The 23,645-nt window shown below is 46.5% G+C and overlaps 3 pseudogenes; 1 reads left to right on the top strand and 2 right to left on the bottom strand.

The window, feature by feature from the left end:
* The window catches only part of LOC103246585 (rab5 GDP/GTP exchange factor-like), a 29,109-nt pseudogene extending 10,004 nt beyond the window's left edge, over nucleotides 1-19,105 (top strand).
* LOC119621413 (small nucleolar RNA U13) lies at nucleotides 1,858-1,968 on the bottom strand (annotated as a pseudogene).
* On the bottom strand, nucleotides 11,800-14,306 carry LOC103246918 (suppressor APC domain-containing protein 2 pseudogene; annotated as a pseudogene).
* Nucleotides 19,106-23,645: the final 4,540 nt, after the last annotated feature.

Raw genomic sequence — 23,645 nt, 5'->3', positions numbered from 1 at the left:
GAACCCTCTGCAGATACTTGGAGCTTTTTCTGTGTAGCCCTCTGCCCTTCGTAGCATTTGCATGATATTTTGCCATGCAGATTCTGGTCACATTGGCCTCCCTGAACTCCACATGCTGTCTGCTCAGTTCACCAAGTCAGCTAGGTTCTGTTGAGTGACCCCTCCCTGTGCCATGACTTTAAAACTCCCAGCAGTGAGCTGGGACACTCTAGGACAATGTTTGTTTCCCTTCTTTCAGGAGTTAATCTGCTGTTTGCCTGTCATCCAGTGTCTGAAAACCTTTCGTTCATATATTTGTCTGACCTTCCAATTTGTTAAGATGGACCTGATGCCATTAGAATATTCCATCATGACTAGAAGCAGAATTATCAGACAGAGAAGGATTCACTTCCAAACACTAAAGAATTTTTTTCTAATCATACCGATGTCAGCACAATCTTTGGTTTTCCATTGAGATAAAAAACATTTTAGAAAAGATGTTGCCTTTTTTGTTTTGAATTAGATTGTACCTGTTTTATTTATGTGGCTCATGCCTGTAATCCCAGCACTTTGGGAGGCTGAGAGGTCATCAGTTCGAGACCAGCCTGGCCAACATAGTGAAAACCTGTCTCTACTAAAAATGCAAAAAATTAGGTGGGCGTGGTGGCGGGCGCCTATAATCCCAGCTACTAGGGAGGCTGAGGCAGGAGAATCACTTGAACCTGGGAGGTGAAGGTTGCAGTTAGCCAAGATTGCGCCGTTGCACTCCAGCCTGAGCAACAGGAGCAAAACACTCTGTCTCAAAAAAAAAGAAAAAAAAAAATCTGATACTGATTGTATTATATAGACCTAAAGCTTTGTAAACCTGAATGAGGACAAAAAATACACAATTTAAGACATGGCTATATCTTCATTCCTGTGATCTTTCCTGGAATAAGTAGAGATAAGTGTCCTCCTGTACCTTACAATGACTCCACTGTTCTAAACTATGTATTTATGCCAGGAATAATTTGCCCTGCTGTGTAATTACTGTTAGAAGAACAGAAGTATGTATCCAAAACAGAGCAACTTTAACCAGCAAATAGACTTTAATTATTGTGAGAACTTCAGCAGGGATAGCAACCCAGGACCCAATTTTAAAATTAGGAGCACTGAGGATGAGAAGTGAGGCAGTGGAAATAGCTCTGTGCTCTCAGAATCTATAAGTCATAAGGAACAAAAGTAGATATAAGATATATTTGATAATTATATTGAAGGAATAAAAACAATTTAAAACGTGTCATAGAAGCATAGAGTGACAGGCGAGGGGAAACTTAAATCATCATCCCGGAGCAGCCATGGTGGCTCCATGCGTGAGGCTGGTGCCACGCAGTCTCCCGGTGTCAGCAGTGTCTCCAGGCCTTCTCCTCAGTTCTGCACACAACTACAAAACAAAAGAACAGTTGCCAGCACTTGGAAGAGGACGTGGATCCAAACCAAATGGGGGACAGATACTCCCTCTACAGACAAGATACTCATGGAAGAAGTCAAGTTGGAAGAGCAGCTGAAGGAGGCTGTGGAAGAAGATAAGCAAGCATTGGCAGATACTGAGGGCTCGCAGCAGAGCAGCCAAAAACTGGTGGAGGAGGCAAATATGTACAGCATTCAGGGCTTCTGCAAGGACTCGTTAGAGGTGGCAGATGTTTTGGAGAAGGCAACACTGTGTGTTCCAGAAGAAGAAATTAAAGACAATAGCCTTCACCTGAAGAACCTCTGTGAGACTCTCACAATGAGTGAAGTCCAGATTCAGGAAGTGTTCAGCAAGCACTGCCAAGCTGAACCCTGTCAGTGCCAAGTTCCACCCTTATGAGCATGCGGTCTTTTTTTCATCTTTGTTCACATCCGACAGGCAATGTGCCAGTGTTGTAACAAGGTTTGAGGGAGGCATATCTCACACATGAAAACCCAGCGTGAAAACCCAGCCGTCACACTTACGCATCACAGGAAGATCTAGCATGAGGTCTTGTTCCACATGCTGGTTTAGGGGAAAGAGCTGAGCCCAGTGGTTCTAGTTACTAAAGTGAGGTTCAAGCTGCATGGGCAGCTCCTGAGACCCGCCCTTGTTGGTGTGGTGAAGAAGGCTTAGCTGCCTCTTACAAGACATTTTTTTTCTTTAAATCTCTTTCCATAATTCATGAAAAGCTGGTTCACCTTTTCTCATCTATGAATACTTTTGACTTTCCTCAAGGTTGGAAACCTGAAGTAACCAGTGGGTAAATAGCACAGTAAGCTGATCTCACAGTTACATTAATGAACTCGTATTCAGGAGTGTTCTCTGATTTTTAGTACCACATGTTTAATCATTCCACTTAGTAGAAAAAGGCCAATAGGAGACTACAGGTTATCTGGATTTTCGTGAATCACACTGTATCTGCTCTGACTCTAGTGACGTCAAAGTATTTTAAATGAACAAAATGTCTTTGGGAATTCTACTTTTTGGCAATCTGGGCACTCCCGTCTGCACTGTGTCTCTCTTGTGCAGCTTGTATCACGGGAGTTACTGGAGTTCTTTTTTTTTTTTTTTTTGAGACGGAGTCTCGCTCTGTCGCCCAGGCTGGAGTGCAGTGGCCGGATCTCAGCTCACTGCAAGCTCCGCCTCCTGGGTTCACGCCATTCTCCTGCCTCAGCCTCCCGAGTAGCTGGGACTACAGGCGCCCGCCACCTCGCCCGGCTAGTTTTTTGTATTTTTTTAGTGGAGACGGGGTTTCACCGGGTTAGCCAGGATGGTCTCGATCTCCTGACCTCGTGATCCACCCGTCTCGGCCTCCCAAAGTGCTGGGATTACAGGCTTGAGCCACCGCGCCCGGCCGAGTTACTGGATTTCTTAGCCCACTACACATTTCATTCAATAAAGGGGAAAGCAAGGGTTGAAACATTTCTTATGCTAAAAATAATTTTATGATGACCTTTATGAAGAACATGAGTTCCTTAGACACTGTCTAGCTGCTAAAAATGACAGATTTCTGGTTTTTGGTTGGTTGGTTTTTGGAGATGCAAAATGAGCATATGTACCTTAATGGTTCCCACCACCTTTATTTTGCCAGTAATTGAATTTGAGAAAATCAGTTAGTTTTGTCCTGTTTTCTTCATCTAAATGTGGAAATGTTTAAATCTGTGTTCTACTAGTTACTAATGACCTCAAGATATATTCCCTGGTGAGATGGACTTTCTCAGAATGTGAGGACTGCATGCTTGGCACTCTTTAAATGTTAGTGTTTCATTTTTCAAGAGGATTAAAGCCCTCATATGTTTATTTTCCTTTAAAAAACTATTTAAGGCAGCACAAATTGGTTAAAAAAAAAAAAGGATATCAAAACTAAAACCTAAATAGATTAAACAATTAACAGCAGTACAGACAAAACTTAATGAACCCAGAAAATAGATTGTGGCGATTCATATTATAATGACGGGAGTTCCAGATGAAATATACAGAAAACATAGTTAAGGAAGATAGTCAGAGGTTTTCAAAGTGAAAACAAAGATCTCAGTCAGACTGTTAAGAAAGTGTACAGAGTGCCTCTTGGCATAATAGTCAAAGAAAGACACCCACTTGTCAATGTTTTAATCACAAAGTAAAAAATTTATTTTAGAAAAATAAAACGACAGCTTTACTCAGATGTTATAGAAAAGATGATCCCTTACAGGGATTAGAGAGTACTTGAGGAAAAGGGTTTACTTACTTTCACTGCTCTGTTATCTTTTTTTTCTTGGAAAACTATGACAAACCTTTTGGAGTTTTGTAGAGCCTAAAAGACCCTACCAAAACAAACTTGCTCTCACTTTGCTCCTTTGGCAAATGCTAAGTGGGGCCTGAGAGTTACCTTATTTGCAGGCTAACAAATTAACCTGCCATGGTTTCACAGATACTGGCCAAAGACATGAGTCTCCTGGGTCAGAGACAAGGCCAGTTTCTTACAGCAGCAGCAGCAGCAGCCAGACCATTTGCATTTGTGCTTATCCCCTGAGTATCTGTTCCTATGGGATCATGCAGAGAAGACCAGGGAAAGCCTGTGCATGCAGTGAGTTGTATTAGAGGAGAGGAACCTTAGACTTAGGGATCCTTATTAGACAGTAAGCAGTCTAGCCTTTTCTCTTGAAGGCGGCACTATCTCTGTCTCTGAAAGCTGTTATACAGAAATCCTTGAAAAGATGTTGCAAAACAAAGGCAGTCATTGCCTTTGTTCACAGATAGGTAGAAAGAGATCTATGGAGAATTGTCTTCAGCATCTTATAAAGGGAGGAATGGTAATAAATGGCCACATTCATTCAGTCAACCCATACTGAGCACTAACCATGTTTTTGGCCCTGTTCTAGGCATGAGGATATGGTGGTGAACGGTGCCCTCGTGGAGCTAACGTTTTAGTGGGGGAAATGGACAATAAGCAGATCTGTAACATAGTGTAAGTCCTACAAGAATGGAAAGCAGGACGAGAGACAGAGTGGCAGGGGAGTTCTTTTACATTATGAAATAAATACTCTACTGGAGCATAAACTGTGGTAGAAATGGAAAAGGAGTTTTCTGTATTGTACTGTAAAATTATAGGGGTTGTACGGAGCTGGGGGAGGAGAACATGATCCCTTGACACCAGTAAGACAGGCTGCTCGGGTCTCTAAAAGGAACTCAGAGAGTTTCTAGTTGGAAGTGAGCACTACAGGTTGAGTATCCCTTATCCGAAAGCCTTGGGACCAGAAGTGTTTCAGATTTTTGTGGTTTTCCCAGATTTTGGAATATTTACACATATATAAGATAATTTGGGACTGGGACCCAAGTCCAAACACAGAATTCATTTGTTGTATATATAACTTACTTACATAGCCTGAAGGTAATATTATACCACATTTTAAGCAGTTTTGTGCATGTGACAGTTTTGGCTACAGCCCATCACATGAGGCCAGATGAGGAATTTCCCACTTGTGTCATGTAGCCACTGAAAAATTTGGGATTTTAGAGCATTTCAGATTTTTGATTTTTGGGTTAGGAATGCTCAAACCTGTAATAATAATAACAATGAATATGGTTTGTTCTAAGTTAAGCGCTAAAATTTGGTGCAAATGAAAGGTGTAAAACCATGTGTAAACTACCTAAGATGATTAAATGAATGGATAAGATTTTGCAGAAAATACATGAACTAAAAGGACAGATTTGGGCATGCAGTGTGTACCTGTAGTCCCCACTACCCAGGAGGAGGCTGAGGCAGGAGGATTGCTTGAGCCCAGTAATGTGAGGCTGCAGTGAGCTATAATTAAGTCTGTGAATAGCTACTATACTCCATGCTGGGCAATGCAGTGAAATGCCATTTCTAAAGAAAAATAAATAAATAAAACAATAACAAGTTAAATTATAGCACCATAAAAGAAAATTCAAATATCAGTTAAAATGTTATCCCCTATATTAAAGTTAGACTTGAGGTCTTAATAGTAAAAAAAAACAAAACCTCATTTTTTGCTGGCCATGATGGCTCACACCTGTCATCCCAGCACTTTGGGAGGGTGAGGCGGGTGGATCACCTGAGGTCAGGAGTTAAAGACCAGCCTGGCCAACATGGTGAAACCCCGTCTCTACTAAAAACACAGAAATTAGCCAGGCGTAGCAACAGGCACCTGTACTCCCAGCTACTCAGGAGGCCGAGGCAGGAGAATTGCTTGAACCCAGGAGGTGGTGATTGCAGTAGCTAAGATCACATCATTGCACTCTAGCCTGAGCAAGAAGAGCGAAACTCTGTCTCCAAAAAAAAAAAAAAAGAGAAAGAAAAATCCTCACATTCCATAATAGTAGTCCTTTTGTTATATAGACCTATTCTGCTTATTGAAAGGATTTGAGGTTTACAAAATGAATTTAAAATAAGAGTGAGAGAACAGGGTCATAATTTGATGGTACTTGGAGTTCATAAACATGTTCTTAATGTAGCTACTACTGTGATTACCTACATAGAAGTCAAGGCATAGGCTGGGCGTGGTGGCTCATGCCTATAATCACAGCACTTTGGGAGGCCAAGGCAAGAGGATCACTTGAGGCCGGGAATTTGAGACCAGACTGTTCAACATGGCAAAATCCTGTCTCTACTAAGAATACAAAAATTAGCCGGTGCGATGGTATTCACTTGTAATCCCAGCTACAAGGGAGGCTGAAGCACTTGAACCTGGGAAGCAGAAGTTGCAGTGAGCCAAGATGGCACCACTGCACTCCATCCTAGGTAACATAGCAAGACTCTTGTCTAAAAATATAAAAAACTCCAAGCTTAAAACTAAAACTAGTTCTCTGAAAAAATATCGCCAGCAGATCTAAAGTGTAGTCCATGGATGTATTTGTCTGGTGATCTAGTTTAGTACAGAAATGAAACTTAGAGAATGTATCATGTAAATATATTTCATCAATTCATAGGTGAGGGCTAGATGGAAGTCTCCTTGGAGAACTGGAAATAGAGGTGTGGGGTGGTGGTAATGAAAACCCACGCATTTGACCTACGGAGCATGCTCAGATCGAGGCCCATCCTGCTTTCAGTCAACTCTGGGGTAGGGTGGGTAGCATCAGGACTTTTCTCATAGAGTAGTTCTGGATCTACTTGGGTTCACACCTCAGAGCAGGAAGGTAACAACTTTTCTCGCGAGCATCGCTAGAAAGATCTAGTCACCATCGTCTCAGCACAGGTGTTAGTATAAAATAAGCACACTTACTGCTGCTACCACCGTACCGATCTAGAGAAGGAGACAGCTCCAGTAAGAAAAAGTGAGACTTACAGTGTGCCCCACAGTGCTTTGTCCTTCTTGTTTGTAATTGTAGAATATTAATAATGATTGCATTCAGTCTTCCCATTTAAATTGAAAACCGTCTGAGCATTTTCTTGTCCTTTTTGTATAATTGGTACAGTGGCTTGAGTTCTACTCATCATGTAATGAGTGCTTTTAGAATGAATGCAAATATAATTTTTAGGAAATCCATGAAAAAATAATCTTAGGAAAATCCAAAGGAAAACAGAACAGTAATAAAAGTACAAATACAGCAACATGGCAAGATAAGTCTAAAAAATTTACTTACAGTGTACATACTAGTGATAAGAAAATTAAACAGCCTAGCATATTTTTTTAAATAATAATTTTTAAAGACAACAGCAATAATGTTAAATATTGAGAATTTAATATAGCAAATTAGAAGTTCATCTAAAGAATTAAAAAACAGTTTGATGGTGGTGGGGCATGGTGCCTCACACCTGTGATCCTGGCTCTTTGGGAGGCTGAGGTGGGCGGATCACTTGGGGTCAGGAGTTCGAGAGCAGCCTGGCCAATGTGGTGAAACCCTGTGTCTACTAAAAATACAAAAATTAGCCAGGCATGGTGGAGGACACCTGTAGTCCCGGCTACTCAGGAGGCTGAGGCAGGAGAATCGCTTGAACTCGGGAGGTGGAGGTTTCAGTAAGCTGAGATCATGCCACTGCACTCCAGCTGGGGTGACAGAGCGAGACTCCATCTCAAAAAAAGAAAGAAAGAAAAAGAAAAATACTTTGCAGGTCGGTATAAACACTTAAAATATCATTTAAATTACAAAATGTTACATTATTTATTCTAGAAAAACAATGAAACAAATATACCATATTTTTTTGTGTGTGTGAGCGGTAAAAAGCAAGAATTTGTGAAGTGGGGAGGCTTCTAAATCCAGCAGACTTTTAAATATATTCTAAAATGAAAGTCATCACACCTAGATGAGATTTGGGTAAAAAATGAAAATACAGAACAGTGAAATAAACCAGAGATTTCAGAAATAGATTTAATTTATGAGGAGCAATTTATATGACAACTGGGAGGAGGAGGGGGAACAAGATCACACTTTACTAACTGCTGCTGCTGACAGATACCTGTATAGAGTTTATTTTAGTTATGTGTTTCATACCATGCACCTTACATTCCAGCCAAATCAAAGAGCTAAACATGAAAAAATTGAGAAGAAAGTAGATTAGGATATAGGCTGGGTGTGGTGGCTCATGCCTTTAATCCCAGAGCTTTGGGAGGCCGAGACAGCTGGATTACTGGAGGCCAGGAGTTCAAGACCTGGCTTTATTTATTTATTTTTTTTGAGATGGTGTCTCACTCTGTCACCCAGGCTGGAGTGCATTGGTGCAGTCTCGGCTCACTGCAACCTCTGCCTCCCAGGTTCAAGCGATTCTCCTGCCTCAGCCTCCCGAGTAGCTGGGACTACAGGCGCGTGCCACCATGCCCGGCTAATTTTTTGTATTTTTTGTAGAGACGGGGTTTCTCCGTATTAGCCAGGATGGTCTCAATCTCCTGACCTTGTGATCCGCCTGCCTCGGCCTCCCAAAGTACTGGAATTCTAGGCGTGAGCCACCGCGCCCGGTGTACTTACGCCTTTATAGACGAGGGATCAATTTTAATTCAACAAATGACATGGATATGGGTAAGTAGTCGACAGTAACAAGGGCTGCAGTCACGGTGATCACAAAGTGCCGTGAGTGCTTTTGGCCTTTTTCATTGAGGGAACGAAGTGACTGCCTGCGACCCCGAGAGTCCTGCCATCCTTTTAGACTTAAGCCAGACTGTCAGACTGCTGCAGGCTTCCACAGGATGTATCGGCCCTTGGTGTGTGATGTCAATGGCCTATGTAGATGAGGTCTGTGACAGCCAGTCCCGGGGGTTTGTTCTCGGCCTTATTCATGCTCTTCTACGGTGACATCCTTGTGAGAACCCTTGGGAGAAATTTTTGATTTTGGTGTCAGAATTTCACCTGAAGAATTCGTTTGCTTTCGTCTTTTGAACCCTGAATTATGTAACTGTTTTCATCTTAGTGATGATTGTTAAAAAGTTTAGTTAGAGGCAGATGTATGGGCTGACTCTTGACTAATTTAGACATCTTCCAGGAAAACATTTCTGTCTTGTCATCTGTGGCTCTGCTTTTGGGGTCTCTCCATGTTTCTTTTGTTTGTTTGTTTTTGTTTACTTACTGTTTAAATTTTTTTGTTTTGTTTTGTTTTGAGATGAAGTCTTGCTCTTGTCCCCCAGGCTGGAGTGCAATGGCGCGATCTCGGCTCACTGCAACCTCCACCTACCGGGTTCAAGTGATTCTGCTGCCTCAGTCTCCTGAGTGCTGGGATTACAGGTGCATGCCACCACGCCCGGCTATTTTTTGTATTTTTAGTAGAGACAGAGTTTTACCATGTTGGCCAGGCTTGTCTATGAACTCCTGACTTCAGGTGAACCTCCTGCCTCGGCTCCCCAAAGTGCTGGGATTACAGGGTGAGCCACTGCACCTGGCCTATTGTTTAAAATTTAAAAAAATTGTTTAATACCTATCTATCTGTATTTACTATATTTTCTATAGTAATAGGTGTTACTATAGAAAATATAGTAAATTTTGTGCTGTTGTGCTGAATTGCATTTATCTTTTAAATAGACTTTAAATGTGCTTTGGCAGAAAGTGAGGAATAAATACATATATATTACACCTATAAAATCAGTAAAACCAAATGAAAATCATCAAACCCAATGTTGTCAGGGCCATAGGGAAATAAGCACATACACGTGGTTAATGACAGTGTGCACTGAGTTTCTGAGGAGTGTGAGTAGCAATAGATGCTTAGAGCTATCACGTTACTTTTTCTTATTAAGCAGTTAATGCCACTTTTGGAAATGTATCACAGAGAAGTAACCCAAAAGAAGATAGTCCTTACAAAATTATTTATAGCTACGATGCACAACAGTGAAAGAGGGGAAGCAACTCAAATGCACAGTGGTAGAGAAGAGTCGAATAAGTCAGTTAATATGATGGAATGTTATAAAGCCACCAAAAATGATTCAGTGGGTTACATAAATAGAAATGTCCATAAAATATGTAAATTATCAAAACATGTATTAAATCTATTTAAGACTGTAGATATAGCAAAAAGAATGAGATGGTCATGGTGAGACTGCTAGGTGGGAAGGGGTCCCTGGAAAAACTCCAACTGGCCTGTGCACTGGGATGGAGCCCCCCGGAAAAACTCCAACCAGCCTGTGCACTGGGGTGGAGCTTCGGGAGGTTGCGCAGCCTTTTGTAGCAGCGGGGAGCCTCGCCCCTCTTCTTTCTGTGTAGAACCTGGGATTCTAGCTGCTGGCGGAAAGCACTCTAGCGGGGACTTTGACCTTGTGAGAGTCCCCGTTTCCCCCTTTTCCTCCTTTTCACCCAGTAAAACCCTGTCTTACCATTCAAACCATCTGCGAGCCTGGGGCAGACACTGTTCTGTCTCCTGCTTCCAGTCCTGTAAAGATGCTAGGATCTTCCAGGGCATGACAGGCACCCTCAAAGGCAGATGTGGGGAGGCCCTAATGGTCTGACTGCAGCCTGCTGACGGGGGTGGGGTGTTGGTGACTTCTCCCAGGCTGCCGCTGGCCCACCCACTGTGCTGCAGTCCACCTGGTGCTGGGGCTGTGGGGCACAGGCCTTCAGGACCTACTCCCTTACCCTCCCAGGAGGTCCAGGCCTGGAGTCCTTATGTCCCCTGGAAAGCTCACTCCCATCCTCAGTTGCACGCTGGGCTGGTTTGGGCCTGTCCTGGGACACCCCTGCAGGCCAGGTGCAGCAGGGGATGTGGCTCTGAGGGGTTGCTGTGGGCAGGTTAACGTGGAGCTGGGTTCTGGAAGGGAGTTGCCACACTGCCTGCCAGCACACCTCCTCTGAGACAGGGGTGCCTTGTGGGACAGTGCACCAAAGTGCCCTGGGCACGAGGGGTCCCTGCACCCCACCCCACACACACCCTGCATTGGGGGGCCCTGGGCTGCAAAACCTATCCATGATGTTGCCATGCACCTGGCTCTGGTGGCACTGGGACCATCCAGGATGGGCTGAGCAGGGCCTCCCACCAGTGCATACTCCAGCACCAACAGGAGTGGGCCTAGGCAGGGGGGCAGGGAGTGACGCCCAAGGGGACCTACCCCAGCCTCCTCTTATACCCTGGGGGTTCTCGTTTTTCTTGGCTGAGGGAAGTGGCCTCTCCCTGCTGAAACCTAGGGTCAGGCTGGGCGTGGGAGGAAACGGGGTGGGGGGTGAGCAGGACCCCAGACCTTGGGAATCCTGAGTTGGGGGCACAGGCTCTGCCTAGGATGTGCCTGGGGGCCCAGGCTGAACCCCCTCCTGAGGAGCCAGGCTCACAGGTTGTTCTGTGGGACTCAATGGGGGGCAACGTCCTGGCCAGGATGAGGAAGACCATCACCCCGGGGTCTGCGGGAGGCATACGCTGGCTAAGCTGTCGCCTGCCTGGCTCCCCGATCCGCTGCAGCCAGTCCCTCAGCCTTGGCCGGGACCGAAGTCCGACCGCCATCCCTGGGGCTCCGCTGCCAGGCAGGCACCCCCCGCTTAGAGGCCATCCCCACCCCCTCCATCTGCCCTTGTGTTAGCGACAGCCACCTTGTCCTGGTGCCCTGGTTGAGGGAAGGAAGCTGCCCTTGCACCCCTGGTTTCGGGTGCAGCCTGAGCGTCGCATCGGAGCCGCCCGGCCCCCCTCTGCTGGCCGTTATCGGAAGTGCAGCCTGGTGTGAGCCTGCCTTTCCTGGAGATGGGACCCAGGGCAGCACCGCTGGAAACGGGGAGGCGGTAACTCGTGGAGAAGTCCCCCACTGTCCCCTGACAGCGGCAGTAGTAACTGCGGACCATGCGGACTCCAGAGAGCCCCAGCCCATGTCAGCACCAGGAGCCAAAACCGAGTCGAGGGCTCGGTGCGGGGACCAGCCGGGGGCAAGCCTGGGGAGCCTGGATGGCAAGTGGGGCAGGCAGGCGCCCGCACTCCGGGACTGCCTGGGCCTGCAGGGGCTCTCCATTCAGAGCCAGGGTGCGACGGGGCTTCCGCCCTGGAAGGCAGAGTGCCAGGTCTGCCCTGGGCTTCCGCTCAGCCAACACAGGCTAGATGAAGGTGGAGTCCAGAGGTCCCCCCACATCCTGCTGGCTGAGGGCGTGGGTCTCAAACAGAAGCTGCTTAAGCCGACTTCTCCTGCTCCCACTGCATGATGCGCCCACTCTCCTCGGTCACCTCCCGGGTGAGGCGTCGGTTCTGCTCCTTCAGCATAAGGATAGTCTGCTGCTGTCAGCCCGGGGACGAGGTGGACGTCAGGGCAGGGCAGAGGGGCCCGGAGGAGGACGTAGGCAGGGCCCGGCTGGCACAGGCCGCAGCCAGCAGCTCTCCCAGGCACGGAGCCACCTCCTGTACCTTGGGCAGTAGCCGCCCCAGTGGGCGGGGGCTCCCTGCAGCCCCAAAGTCGGTGCTGTCTCTGCTCTGACCCAGGCGGCAGTGGCGCTCCTGCACTCGTAGCTGCTGCTGGTACCTGTCGCGTCTCTGCCATCATCTCCAAACCCTGCAGCAGCACCTCCTTCTCCTCTCCAGCTCCTTCATCTGCTTCAGCAGGCCGCAGTCCATGCGGGTGGTGATGGTGTGCCTCTGACTTCCTCTCGGGCACTGAGTCCGCCTCCAGGGCCCTGCAGGCGGATGCACCTGTGTCCGCGCTCGCGCTCTGGGACCGCTCAGGCTGCGTGTGGCAGGACGGCGCCTCGGCTGGGGCGCACAGCTGCTCCGGGCTGTGGACCGCGCCGCCTAGACCTGGGCAGGGGCTTCTCCAGGACCGTCCGTGGCTCGTTGTCCAGCGCAAACCCCAGGCTGGGCCGGGGCGCACGTGGAGTCCCGGGGGCCGCAGTTGGCGCTCACCAGCGAGGTGCGCAGGCCGGCCACAAAGCGCTGGAAGGTCAGGTAGCCGCCGGCCGTGGCCACCTGGCACAGGCCCTCCAGCATCCCGCGGGGCAGGTCCTGCGCGTCGGCGCCCTGCCAGTGGGACTGGATCTCGCGCAGGTGCACGCAAGCCGCGCCGCAGGTCGTCCAGGATGTCCAACTGGGTGCGCAGGCTCTGCAGGAAGGCGAGCGGCAGCCCCTTGGTGCTGGGCGCCAGCGCCGGGGGTAGGCACGCAGCCCCGCTCGGCCGCGTCGGCCCAGGCCGTGGGCGCCCGGGCTCTGTCCCGCGCCCCTCCCCGCGCGACCCCACAGCGGGGCCGGCCCGGCACGCTCAGCCAGCGGCAACAATAACTTTTTTTTTTTTGGATACATGATTTTACTCTTTCTCAGGCTGGAGTGCAGTGGTGTGATCGTAGCTCACTGCAGCCTCAACCTCTCGGGCTCAAGCCATTCTCCTGCCTCAGCCAACTCAGAGTAGTTGGGACTACAGCCATGCACCCCTACGCCGGTTGATTTTCGTATTATCGCATCCAGTAGAAAGATGCTTTGTGTGGTAGCCACATTTCTAAAAAGCGGTATGCAAATTGAGATTGTCGAAAACATTCTAAAATGTAACAGAAACATAGAAGCAATGAAAAGATTATCAGACAACTTCTTCCTTCTCCATGGAGCTCAGAGGCAGCTTCCATTGTGATTAGAATTGTGGGCTTGGCCAGGCGCAGTGGCTTACGCCTGTAATCCCAGGACTTTGGGAGGCCAAGGCGGGCAGGTCACCTGAGGTCAAGAGTTCAAGACCAGCCTGGCCAACATGGTGAAACACTGTACTAAAAACACAAAAATTAGCTGGGCATGGTGGTGGGCACCTGTAATCTCAGCTACTTGAAAGGCTGAGGCAGGAGAATCGCTTGAATCTGGGAGGTGGAAGTTGCAGTGAGCAGAGATCAGGCCACTGCACTCCAGCCTGGGCAACAAAGAGTGAAACTCCATCTCAAAAAAAAAAAAAGAAAAGAAAAAAAAGAAAAAGGAAAAGGAGTGTGGGCTTTACAGTCAGAGAGACATAGTTTCAAATTCCCACCCTGCTACCTGCTGTCTGTATGATCTTGGGCAAATCATTTAACCTCTCTGAACCTCAGCCCCCTCATCCCTAAAATGAATAGTATTAATAAGAGTATCGATTGCAACCAGGCGCGGTGGCTAACGCCTGTAATCCCAGCACTTTGGGAGGGAGAGGCAGGTGGATCACCTGAGGTCGGGAGTTGGAGATCAGCCTGACCAACATGGAGAAACCCCATCTCTACTAAAAATACAAAATTAGCCAGGTGTGGTGGCTCATGCCTGTAATCCTAGCTACTCGGGAGACTGAGGCAGGAGAATCACTTGAACTCGGGAAGTGGAGGTTGCGGTGAGCCAATATTGTGCCATTGCACTTCAGCCTGGGCAACAACAGTGAAACTCCATCTCAAAAAAAAAAAAAAAAGAAAAAAAAATATGAGTATCTATTGCATAATCTGAGGATTAGAGAAATGTGCTTGTAGGGCACACTGTGTAGTACCTGGCTCTTAGTTCTATTTTCTGTGAGTATGAGATCATATTTAGTAAGTCATGTATACACTAAGTTAACTGCTGGAAAGGGGGTTAGTGAGGATTCCTTCATAACTTTAGAGATAAAACAGGATTTTCCTATTGCTTCTTTTTTGGGATTCTTTTTTCATGGGAAATATTGTCTTTTCTGCTTTGTAGATATCATTGAAATGGATTCCAAGCATGTGCCTCGAGACAAGTTGGCCTGCATCACCAAGTGCAGCAAGCACATCTTCAATGCCATCAAGATCACCAAGAACGAGCCGGCATCAGCGGATGACTTCCTCCCCACCCTCATCTACATCGTTTTGAAGGGCAACCCCCCACGCCTTCAGTCTAATATCCAGTATATCACGCGCTTCTGCAATCCAAGCCGACTGATGACTGGAGAGGATGGCTACTATTTCACCAATCTGGTGAGTAAGTGAGTTCGTTGCGTTGTGGAGAAGGACTAGGAAGGTGGTGGTTTTGGGGATGTGACAGGTGACTCAGGCCTGTGACAGGTAAATGCTCCTGTTTGAGAAGGCAGCATGGCTGAGGAAGCTCATTGTGTGTCAGGGAGCACAAGGACCAGGCCATACAGACACTCTGCCTTCCAGCACTTGGTCAGAGCTTGTGTTTGTCCTGCGGAAACAGATGACATGCGTTGGGTATCACTCCCCACGGTCCTGGGTAGAAGAGTCCTTCACTTGACTGGGCCTTTTCAACCATGAAGAAGGCAAATCTTGCACTTTAATTCATTTTTATAGAGGATCTAAGATTGATTTTTTTGTTTTATTTCTCAAGTTCTAAGAATTGAATACTGAGATTTTTTTTAAAGGTCAGTTCAGAGGATGTGAAATGATTTTCAAGTATTATGTTGTTACAGTGGTTATTGATTATAGGCAAGACAGTATCTAATTTTGTATCAGTTAATAAGGCTGAATACGTCCCACCTTTTTTTTTCTTTTATTTATGTATTTTTTTTTTCTACAGAGTCTCACTCTGTCACCCAGGCTGGAGTGTTGTGATACAATCGTAGCTCACTGCAGCCTTGACCTCCCAGGCTCAAGCAATCCTCTCACCTCAGCCTGCTGTGTAGCTGGTACCACAGGCATGCACCATCACACTGGGATAATTTTTTTTTTTTTTTAGAGATGGGGTCTCACTGTGTTGCCCAGGCTGGTCTCATACTCCTGGGCTTAAGCAGTCCGCCCACCTCAGCCTCTGTAAGAGCTGGAATTGCAGGTATGAGCCACTGCTCCTGACCTGAATTCTTTCTTTTTCTTCCTAGTAAACTCTGCTTATTTGCTTTCAACTGAATATACTGTGAAGCTAATGAATTTGGATCCTTGGGGCAGCTTATGGACTTGGTTTTTTGTGTTGAGAGCCTGGGAACTAAGAGGTGGGGAGGGGAAGCCAGGATACATAGGGGGCATTTCTGATAAATTGCCAAAAAATGTCTCAAAACAGGTACTTGAATCTCTGAGACTCTAAAAATATATCATGATTTATTTCTAGATTCTAAGTATGTATTCACATTTATACCTACTTTTGTATTTGTCACTTTTTTTCCTTTTCCTGTAAGTAGATTCCAAAAGTTGTAGAAGCCTCAGGTTCCTCCAAACCTGGACCTGCCCCATCACTCATCACCCTCCACCATTGTGTTCAGCTACGTGTTACTCTAGTCACCAGCATCTCGGGAGTGTGATTTGCAGGTGGAGGGACTTGGGAATGCTCTTGATCAGATGCTTTCACCTTTATTCACACTGTTTTCCATCCTCCCAGGCACATGGTGGTTTAATCCGTAGTATTAAAAAAGTTTAAGTGGCCCATATAGAATGAGATTAGAAGTACTCATATATCTTTTTTATTTTGAGATGGAGTCTCTCTGTTGCCCAGGCTGGAATACAAAGACGTGATCTCAGCTCACTGTAACCTCCGCCTCCTGGGTTCAAGCGATTCTCATGCTTCAGCCTCCCAGGTAGCTGCGATTACAGGCGTGTGCCACCATGCCTGGTTAATGTTTGTATTTTTAGTAGAGACAGGGTTTCACCTTGTTAGCCAGGCTGGTCTTGAACTCCTGGCCTCAAGCAGTCCACCCACCTCCGTCTTCCACAGTGCTGGGATTACAGGCATGAGCCACCACACCTGGCCTTATATTTCTTAATATAAATGAAACATACACTTGCTTGCGAGGGAAGAGCCTTTTGGATTCAGCTCTTTATCCAGAGTGGGTCAGACAACTTGGAAGTCCCTGAGAAGTGTGAAGTTGGAGACATGGCAGATAGTGAGAGAAGTGAAGGAGGACCAGGATGCATTCGAGCATAGCCACAGTCAACTGACAGTAGAGGTGGCTGACTCGCACACACACAGCAGCTTCTAGGGCCCTTGGCCTGCAGCCTTAAGTACATTTGTGCCTTCCCTCTTCTTCTTCTTGCCTGACTCAGAGTCTGTCTCGTCCCCTACACCCACTGCTCCAGTGAAACTGCTCTGGCAAAAGTAGAAAGTTTCCAGCTGACAAACCCCACGGACACTCGATTTAGTAACCTAAGGAAATCATAATTAGGAAGCTGTTGCCTCAGATAATCTTATCACATGTTCAAAAAAAAAAAAAAAGGTAAAATCCCTTTTGTTTGGTGTGCTTTGTTGAATACTTTCTACCATTGCTCTTATCACAGCAAACATAATCTTGTATATAGTATTTTAGCAGCAGCATTTTATCTGAAACTCTGTGAGTTAAATCCTTAAATACAGACATTCTGGGTTGGTCCTCTATCAGGTTCTGAAAATGAAAAGCCATGTATTCAAGTAATTGAGCATCTTCTACAGAGTTTGTATTTCTCCTTTGAATGTCAGTTTCTCATCATGAAGCATTGGTGGCGTTACATTATCAATTATTTGAAACTAAGACAGTTCAGCGTTAGTGCAGATATTAATAGAATGTTTTACATTTCAACTTTATTATCACCAGCAGATCTTCCTTCGCTTCTCATAGCACTCTCCATGAGTCCTTTGTTCTGCAACTTGTTCCTTGGCTTCCACAATCCCACTACTTCCTTGTCTCTTTGTAAAGTCTGTGTCTTCTACTTCCACCTTGAATTGTGTCATTCCCTGGGACTCTATTGTCTCTGCATCTCTTCCTCACCATCTCCTCTGTCAAAGAGCTGTCACTCACCTGTGCAGTGATGACCCACAGCTCTGTGTCACCTGTCTTGACCTCACACTTGTATCGCACCTCAAATATAATTTGTTCAGAGCTACGTCCCCTTCAGATGTTTGTTTCTTTTCCAGTATTCTTTATTCCTGTTAGTGGCCATGCCATGTCTCCATTCACCTAAGTGAGGAGTTAGAATCACCTCCTCTCTCCAGTCACAGGGGCCACAGCAGCTCCACACACACCATGAGCCAGATGGGCGTGCGCTTCCGTTCTCCTCGGATGAATCACGTTTTTCTTTTTCTTTATTCCTTTTCTCTAGAGGTGAGGTTTCTATCCTGACTGTTGCCCAGGCTGGGCTCAAACAATCCTCCCACCTCGGCCTCCCAAAGTGCTGGGATTATAAGCATGAGCCAACACACCCGGCTCAGATGTCTGTTGAATTGGGCATTTGCAGTGGCATTTCCGTACTAGTAATTGCTACCGTGTATTCATTGCCCACTGCAGGCCTCTTGGAAGCCCGTGACATGTGCTATGTTGTTAATTCTCACAATAAATCTGGATGGTATTTCCCCCCATTTACAGGTACAGAAACCTCAGAGAGCTTAAGTAACTTTCCCAGGGTCACTCACTGTGGTTGTTAAGTGAAAAGAGGTGACAGTCAACTCAGGTTCTGTTGCTTCAGAGCTGTTCTTTTAACCAGTTGATGTTAAAATATTTATTTGAGGATCAGAGGTCCGTGTGCCATACCAGTGTCTTGAGGAACTACACCCACTCGGGGACTGTATCCTGGGTGGGGATAGCAGGTCTGGGAAAACTCAGACAGAATGGCTTCATGGTGCCCCTGGGGAGGCTGCACCCAGACGTTGGCCCCAGAGCTCCTGGGAGTGTATAGGAAGCATGACCAGGGATAGGAGTAGGTAATTTTCCAGGCTGAGTTACATGGAAGTTCATGAGTCTGTTTTGTTTACTTTTGCTTCTATTTTAAATTCTCTGTGATCAAAAGACTTTTACAAATTGATTGGAGTATGCGTAGCTTTCCTAATATGACTGTATTAATGTCCTCTTCCTGTAGTGCTGTGCCGTGGCTTTCATCGAGAAGTTAGACGCCCAGTCTTTGAATTTAAGTCAGGAGGATTTTGATCGCTACATGTCTGGCCAGACCTCTCCCAGGAAGCAAGAAGCTGAGAGTTGGTCTCCTGATGCTTGCTTAGGCGTCAAGCAAATGTATAAGAACTTGGATCTCCTGTCTCAGTTGAATGAATGACAAGAAAGGATCATGAATGAAGCCAAGAAACTGGAAAAGACCTCATAGATTGGACAGATGGAATTACAAGAGAAGTTCAAGACATTGTTGAGAAATACCCGCTGGAAATTAAGCCTCCAAATCAACCGTTAGTAGCTGTTGACTCTGAAAACATTGAAAATGATAAACTTCCTCCACCACTGCAACCTCAAGTTTATGCAGGATGATCACAGTTTACATGGAGAGTATTTATTTGAGCCTAAATTGTAGGTAGCCCTTACTACACTCAACTGATTGGGATCTAGAATGTAACTAAATTGCTTATAAATGTCAGAGCATTTTTAAAGGTACAGTATATGGGGATTGTTTTGTTTTGTTTTTCCTAGCAGGGGAAGCTTAGTTAATAATAAAATACTATTTATTTGAGTTACTGATACAGATTCATTTAAGGCTTGTGTGCAGATTTTGTCTCAATCTTTTTTCCCTCCATGATTTTCCTATGTGCTTCCTCTGGCATTCACTGTGGTTTGGTAAATAATTGCCTTTTAAAGGACAAAACAAATGAATGTTACAAAGTGTATGTCCACAGTTCGAAATAATTTTATAATTGTAAAGATAGAAATTATATTGATAAGTAAATATGTAAAATTGTAAATATGTAAAAAAAAGAGTGGTGTCTGCTCTGCATGACATTTTATTTGTTAATTTTTTAGTTTAAAATGAAATATATTGAATGTTTGCCTTTAGCACCATTTTATTTGGTTTGTCCTACTAAAATGACTCAAGAAGTGTTTAGACAAACTCCCCTAGGTCCTCCTGACTTCAGGTGATCCTCCTGCCTCGTCCTCCCAAAGTGCTGGGATTACAGATGTGAGCTATTGTGCCTGGCCAGTTTCTGACAGTTCTGGAAGGTGGGAAGTCCAAGATCAAAGTGCTGGCAGATTTGGTGTCTGGTAAGGGAACCGTTTCTCATAGATGGTCCCTTCTCACATGTCCTCATATGATGGAACGGGCAAACAAGCTTCCACAGGTCCCTTTTATAAGGGCACTAATCCCATTCATGAGGGCTCCACCCTCATGACCTAATCTTCTCCCAAACGCCCCACCAGTTTAAAAAAATTTTTATGTTAGAGATGGGGTTGGCTAGATGAGGTGGCTCATGCCCCACTTTGGGAGGCTGAGGCAGGTGGATCATGAGGTCAGGAGTTCGAGACTAGCCTGGCCAACATGGTGAAACCCCGTCTCTACTAAAAATACAAAAATTAGTTGGGCAAGGTGGCACGCACCGGTAATCCCAGCTACTCTGCAGGCTGAGGTAGGAGAATAGCTTGAACCTGGGAGGCAGAGGTTATAGTGAGCTGAGGTGGCGCCACTGTACTCTAGCCTGAGTGACAGAGCAAGACTCCATCTCCAAAAATAAATAAATAAAATAAAAATACAAAAATTAGCCAGGCATGGTGTTGCATGCCTGTAGTTCCAGCTACTTGGGAGGCTGAGGCAGGAGAATTGCTTGAACCCGAGAGGCAGGGGTTGCAGTGAGCCAAGATCACACCACTGCACTCCAGCCTGGATGACAGAGTGAGACTCTGTTCTGAGCATGAAGCCTGAAGCCTGTGAAGAAGAAAAGAGCATTCTGGGCCAGGTGTGGTGACTCACATGTGGAATCCTAGCACTTTGGGAGGCCAAGGCGGGAGGATCCCTTGAGGCCAGGAGTTAGAGACCAGACTGGGCAACACAGTGAGACTCCTGTCTCTATAAAACATTAAAAAAATATTAGCTGCGGCCGGGCGTGGTGGCTTATGCCTGTAATTCCAGCAATTTGGGAGGCTGAGGCAGGCAGATCACTTGAGGTCAGGAGTTTGGGACCAGCCTGGCCAACATGGTGAAATCCCGTCTCTACTAAAAATGCAAGAATTAGGTGGGTGTGGTGATAGGTGCCTGTAATTCTAACTACTTGGGAGGCTGAGGCAGGAGAATCGCTTGAACCCAGGAGGTGGAGGTCACAGTAAGCTGAGATTACACCACTGCACTCCAGCCTGGGTGACAGAGTGAGAGTGAGACTTTGTCTCAGAAAAACCGCAAAAGGTTGGGTGGGCTGGGTGCGATGGCTCGCGCCTGTAATCCCAGCACTTTGGGAGGCTGAAGTGGGAGGATCACCTAAGGTCGGGAGTTCAAGACCAGCCTGACCAACATGGAGAACCCCTGTCTCTACGAAAAATACAAAAAATTAGCCAGCTGTGGTGGCACATGCCTGTAATCCCAGCTACTTGGGAGGCAGAGGCAGGAGAATCATGAACCTGGGAGGTGGAGGTTGCAGTGAGCTGAGATTGCCCCATTGCACTCCAGCCTGGACAAGAGCAAAACTCTATTAAAAAAAAAAAAAATTATCTGGGCACAGTGGTGCGTGTCTGTAGTCCCAGCTACTTGGAAGGCTGAGGTGGGTGGATGGCTTGAGTCCAGGAGGTTGAGGCTGCAGTGAGCTATGATGGCCCCACTGCACTCCAGCCTGGGCAACTGAGTGAGACCCTGTCTCACATAAACACACACACGTACACAAAGGAAGAATAAAAAAAGAAAACATTCTTTTTGCTCGGGAGGTATTTAGACGGTATCATGAGCTTGTGTTTCAAGCTGTGTGTTCAATAAATCATTTCTGCAGGGACAATGACACATTGTGTGACTTGGCTCTGAGAGCGCCTGCTGGGCCTGGGCCGCTGGGGAAGGCTTCAGGGGACAGAAGACATTTCAGCTGGATCAAGGCCAGGCAAAGGAAAGGCAAGAACCAGCCAGGCAAAAGGCCTGGAGGTGTGAGAGGCTCTAGAATGATCTGAGACTGGTGAGTGAGGGCGGTGGCCTGGTTTGGCTGGAACCCAAGGCTCCCTGGGGGACAGGGAAGAGAGCTATTGGGGTCGGGTCTGGGTTTCCTCCTGGAGGCAGTGGAGGCTCGCACGGCTGCACTTAAGCAGGAACGGGCAGGTCAGAGCTGGGGAGGAGAATGTCTTCTCACTGCTTCGTTTTATTTTTCAAGTGCCAACTTCTTAATATCTGTGAGTCAAACACTGTGCTATTATTGGGATTGTGGCAGCACCTCTAATTGACAGCTTTGGTTTTTTTTTTTTTTTTTTTTGGCATGTGTTTTTGAGGCAAAGTCTTGCTCTGTCACCCAGACTGGAATGCAATGATGCGATCATGGCTTACTGTGGCCTGTACCTCCCAAGCTGAAGTGATCCTCCTGCCTCAGCCTCCTGAGTAGCTGGGATTACAGGCACACACCACCACGCCTGGCTCATTTACTTTTTGTAGAGATGGGATTTGGCTACATTGCCCAGGTTGCTCTTGAACTGCTGGCCTCAAGGAATCCTCCTTCCCACCTTGGGCTCCTGAAGTGCTGGGATTACAGGTGGGAGCCACGGCACCCAGCCCTAATTAATGTGTTTTTTTTTGCGAGGTGCAGTGGCTCCTGCCTGTAATCCCAACACTGGGAGGCCGAGGCAGGCAGATCACTTGAGGTCAGGAGTTCGATACCAACCTGGCTAACGTGAAACCGTGTCTCTACTAAAAATACAAAAATTAGCTGGGTAGGGTGGCAGGCGCCTGTAATTTCAGCTCCTCAGAGGCTGAGACAGGAGATCGCTTGAACCCAGGAGGCGGAGGTTGCAGAGAGTGGAGATTGCGCCACCGCACTCCAGCCTAGGGAACAAGGCGAGACCTCTGTCTCAAAACAACAAACAAACGAACAAACCACCACAAAAGCAGTTTCTTTTTATTTTTTTTAAAGCAGGCTGAACACAGAGGTTCATGCCTGTAATCCCAGCATTTTGGGAGGTCACTTGAGTCGAGGAGTTTGAGACCAGCCTGCAACATAGTGAGACCCCCGTCTCTACTAAAAAAACAAAAATTAAAAAGTGTGTGTGCGCCTGTGTGTATGTGTGTGTGTGAGTGTGTGTGTGCGCGTATTTCTCTGGTCTTTCCAGCTTGGATCTTTCTTGATGTCCTTTTCCTGTGCAGAGGAGGTCTGGTCTGAGCAAACCTGACTTGTTGGGACCCATTTTTGTTTTTCTTTTCAAATATACCTCTGTTACTCTCTTTCAAACACATGAGGGAAAACTGGAAGAGAAGCTCTGCCCAGCCCCAAGATGCAGGGTTCACCTGGGGCAGTGCTCAGGGGCTTGAGTCTCTCAGTCTGGCGGTCTCCTCTGAAGTCAAACTTGGTGCTTCATCTTTTCTAATTGTGCAACCCTGGACTCAGCCCTTCATCTTCCTGAACCTCAGATTCTTCATTTGTGAAGTGAAGAAATAATATTTACTTTGCAGGGCTGTGAGGATTAACAGAACACACAAAAGTTCTTGCATAATGGGCCGGGCGTGGTGGCTCATGCCTGTAATCCCAGCCTGCTTTAAAAAAAAAAAAAAAAAGAAACTGCTTTTGTGGAGGGAGGATCACTTGAGTCTGGGAGTGGGAAGCTGCAATGAGCTAGGAGCACGCCACTGCACTCCAGCTGAGTGACAGAGTGAGACCCTGTCTCAAAAAAAAAAAAAAGATTTAAGGGCTCTCTTATTTTCCAGGAGATCGGTGTAGTTTATATTCTTTCATCTAACTGGCTCACATTTAGTGAGTACCTTGTATGTCCTGGATGTAGGCACTAGGATAGAACGGTGGATGAAATGAACACAGTCCCTGACTCCATAAAGCATAAAGCAGGCAGACAAGCAGAAAATAATGACACAGAAAATAAGGTATTATAGGCTGGGAGCACTGGCTCACGCCTGTAATCCCAGCACTTTGGATGGCTGAGACAGGCAGATCACTTGAGGTCAGGAGTTCAAGCCCAGCCTGGCCAACATGGTGAAACCTCGTCTCTACTAAAAATACAAAAATTAGCTGGGCGTGGTGGCGCGAGCCTGTAACCCCAACTGCTTTGGGGGCTGAGGCAGGAGAATCACTTGAACCTGGGAGGCAGAGGTT

This window comes from Chlorocebus sabaeus, chromosome 28, assembly GCF_047675955.1.
Source record: "Chlorocebus sabaeus isolate Y175 chromosome 28, mChlSab1.0.hap1, whole genome shotgun sequence".
NCBI lineage: Eukaryota > Metazoa > Chordata > Mammalia > Primates > Cercopithecidae > Chlorocebus > Chlorocebus sabaeus.
This window is presented reverse-complemented; position numbering and strand designations above follow the sequence as displayed.